The following is a 3,888-nucleotide window of genomic DNA, read 5'->3' as shown; positions in this document are numbered from 1 at the left end:
TTTGGTTCAGGACCTAAGGGCCTGGGCAAAATATCAACCCTTCTCTTTCACCGGCAGGCACCCAGCAAACCTGGAGAGTGGCATAACCTGTGGAGAGAGGGCAGGACAAGGGAATGTCGTGGGAGACTGCTGGCCACTGCCCTCAACCCCCCTGGCTCCTAACCCTGAGAGGTCATCTCACCAGCCCTCAGGGAACCTCCCCGGCAGCACTAGGACAGGGCTGTCCCCTGGCGCTCTGCAGCACAGGGGCAAGGATGGCCCAAGCCTGCAACGTGCTGTGCACCGGCTCCAACGGTCTGAGGGCAGGTAGGACTCTGGCCTCCTCCAAACGACCTGCTGCTGGGAGGGTACAGGAGCTGACAGAGGCAGCGGCTAATGCGTAGCTCCTGAACAGGCTGTGCAAGAGAAGACAAGCCTTCCTGCTCAGCCACCTCTCCACCAGCAAAGCCAAGCCACGACTGGCTGCCGAGGAAGGATAAAGCTGGAGAGATTGTGTGCTGGGAGGGAATGCCAGGAGCAGGCAGTGGGGTGGTCCTGTGCCACCTAGCTTTAACCAGACAGAACCCAAAACAGCCAAGAGGAACCTCAGAGACATGGCACAAGGACAAACAGTTTCAACACTCAGACACCAAACACAAAGCGACACGTGTCACAGGGGAAGAGTCCAACCCTCAGGCCCTGGCTGCACCAATGTGGGTGACGGATGCAGAAAGACCCCCACGGGCAGCTCAAGGGAATACTCTGCTCAATACATATCTGCAAGTGAAGGCAGCAATAAGGTGCCATGGTTGACAAGGAGTGGGATGGAGACTAACACAGCAACAGCTGTAGTCATATCGTCTACAGCAACGGCTCAGGTTGAGCTCAGCATGGGTTGCACCCCAGGAAGAACTGGAGATGGCACGGAGACTGGCACTGGGAAGATACCAACCTCCAAAAACTCATCTGAACCAATACAGAGAAGGACAGGAGATGTCAGCGCAGGCACAGTGCTTTGCACACAGGGACAAGCAAAGTGTCCTCATCTCACAGCAGAAGAAAAGGGACATTCGTTAAAACTACAAGGGTAGAATACAAATGAGTCCAGAACTAGCAAAAGAAAACATTTTTTTTCAGTGATGTCATCGAGGAGGAAAAAAATGCAAAGTCAGAGGATGGCGTGGGTGTCTCTCTGGGTAACAAGGTGTCATATTTATGACAAAGAAAATTAAGAGACATTAATCCCACCTTTCAAAACATCTATTGTCCAGCTATGAAAGCTTTGGAAGAAGTATTATGGGTTATATCCCAGTGATCTGCTGAGGGGCCTCCTGCTGTCTCCTGCTGAAGTATCTAGTATGGGCCACTGTGCAAGACAGGCCACTAAAACACTAAATCAGATGGTTTAAAGGTGACACTAGTAAGATCTAAAGGTGACCCCAGTAAGGCCAGTTCATCATCACTCCTTTTATCTATGAAGATCTCCAGAAGGTGTTACCACAGTCTCTCCTTAGCCTGACCACCTGAAGAGCTTATTCAAACCAAAAGTCCTGGGGCCGTGGGTAAGACAAGTTTTTGAGGAGCTAATCTGACCACCGATGAAGCATGCTCCCTTGGCACACCCTCCTAATTATCAGGAAGGAGGCAAAACTGAATGGAGGAAACCTCTCAAACAAACCTTGCTGGACTCTTCAGTAACTGAATCCCTCAATGAATCCTGAACACCTCAAGAGAAATATGCTGCCAAGACAGACATCTAAAAAGCAAATGTAAGAGCCCAGGCCATAAGGAACAGGGCAGAAAGCAATGGAAATACTCAATCCATTCCGTAGATCATAAAATGTAATCTTCAGCCTCACACCCGGTTTCCAAGAAAGAGTAAAAGGGTTCTGAGAGAGAAAGCAGAAGAAAGAGAGAAGGGGCTGGAAATCATCTGTAAGCAGACACTCGGCTGCTTTTTAGTAGGAGACATGGTAGAGAAAAGTGTAATACAAGGCTTTTATTTCCTTTTGTGTTTAATTCAAGAGGACGGTGTCATCCCATGAAAGCGACCAGCAGCACATTTGAAACTGAAGGCAGGGAAAGCTTTATTCCAACGGGAAGAGCTGGGGCGGGGGGGAACCTGGCTCTGCAGCCCTCAGGGCCATGGCACCGCAGGTTGGGTGTCCGTAAGGCACAGAACACCCACAGCTCCAGACTGCCTCCAAATGCACTCTGCAAGCATGGCTACTCCAGGGAATAAAAACTAGGAGAACAGTAAAGGTAGGTGAACAGCAACAATAAGCTAATGCTCAGCTCCACCTCAATGCCACCAGTGGCCCTTGTGGGGCCTCCAAAGGAAGCTGCAAACTATCAGCAGCGTTGAGCAAAACAATGTGCTTTGTTTCGGGTCAGGCTGGGGTTTGTCTGCAGCTAGGCAGGGGCTCACAGGGGCAGTCGTGCTCCCGGTGGGAGGAAACCCACGACCGGGAGAACCACTGGATGCAATGAGCTCTGCTGGCTCCAGCTCTGTGAGATGCTACACAGAGTTTAAAACTACGCCTGACTGCCTAAAGGAAGTTAAAAAGGAGAGGAAATCCAGCACTTGGGCTTTCTTTACCCACCAAAGCAGCATACTCTGAAATATGCTGAAAATATGTCACATGAACAGCTAGAAGAGCGACTAGCAGTGTAGTAAGGGAGCCCTTGGGACTCACTTTCAAATTTCAGAGGGACTGCAAGGTGCTCATGGGGTTCCCATCAATTCCCCGCTCCTCACCCTGCCGCAAGTGAGATGCAACGCGTGGGCACCCCGAGCCAGTGGGGCTTGGGGGCTGAGCTGCCAGAGGGGTCTGCTGCTTTGGGGCTCAGAGAGGGGTGATCCCAACCCTACCCGCTCTCCAGAAGGGAGAGCCCATGGCCTGGGAGCAATGGTGCTCCCTCTCGGTGCATTCACTAGTGGCTGGCCACAGAAGGACACTTGCCCCTTGCTCTGTGCAACCTCAGGGAAAAAGGTTGGATGGAGACCTGCTTGGATCTGGCCTGGCTTTTCTATTACCCATAATGGACAGAGTTCACAGAAGCACAACAAAAATTGCCAGAAGACCAGAGGGACTGATTTACAAGGAAAGGTTAGGAGCTAAATTTGTCTAGCGCAATACGGGATGACTAAGATGGGGAGGGGACAAGCCGGCAGTCTGGAAAGATCTCAGGGGTGCAAAACACAACTAAAGATTGTTGTTTTTTTTTCAGGCAGCCCTGCACAAAGAGACTTAGAAATCGGTTAAAATTTAGAAGAGAAACTTAAAATTAATATGAGGAAGAATTCTGCTAATGAGCATCATGCTGAAGCACCGAGCTGGCCGGCATCACCACCTGGGCTGCCATAAGAAGAACACGAGACAAAGGGGGAAAAAAAAAGAAAAAGGAAAAAAAAAACAAGAGTAAAGAAAACCAAATGAATGATACCTTCATCCTACTGTATCTCCTGGTTGTCGGGAGTACGTGATTCAGCATTCCCGCTAGAAGTAATTTTCAGTAATAGAAGCATCATGCCAGCAGGCCAGATTCAAAGGGAGGCCAGAAAAATCCACAGCCTGCCAAGCCGCTCGCACTCACACCTCCCTGCTCTCTCCACAAGCACATCAGTAAACAGCACCGGCTCACCTCAGTCACCGTGCCCCGTACTGACAATCTAGGCTAAACAAACGCTGAGGGAAAGCAAGCAGACATGCCCCTGCGGTGCTGGCTGCTACAGCGTCTCCCACATGTTGCTACCAGGGACTCCAGAAGGGCTTGCCCCAACCCCAAAAGGTTGCTTCACAGTGCCAGTGCAGGAGGTTTCCTGTTTTGCTGAGGAAAACACATCTGGCACATCTTCAGGGGGCAGAGGCAAGCAGTTCACACTGCCTCCCTGAAATGAAGATGAGC

This window comes from Gallinula chloropus (assembly GCF_964237585.1).
Source record: "Gallinula chloropus genome assembly, chromosome: 5".
In the NCBI taxonomy this organism is placed as follows: Eukaryota; Metazoa; Chordata; class Aves; order Gruiformes; family Rallidae; genus Gallinula; species Gallinula chloropus.
Note: the sequence above shows the minus strand (reverse complement) of the source record.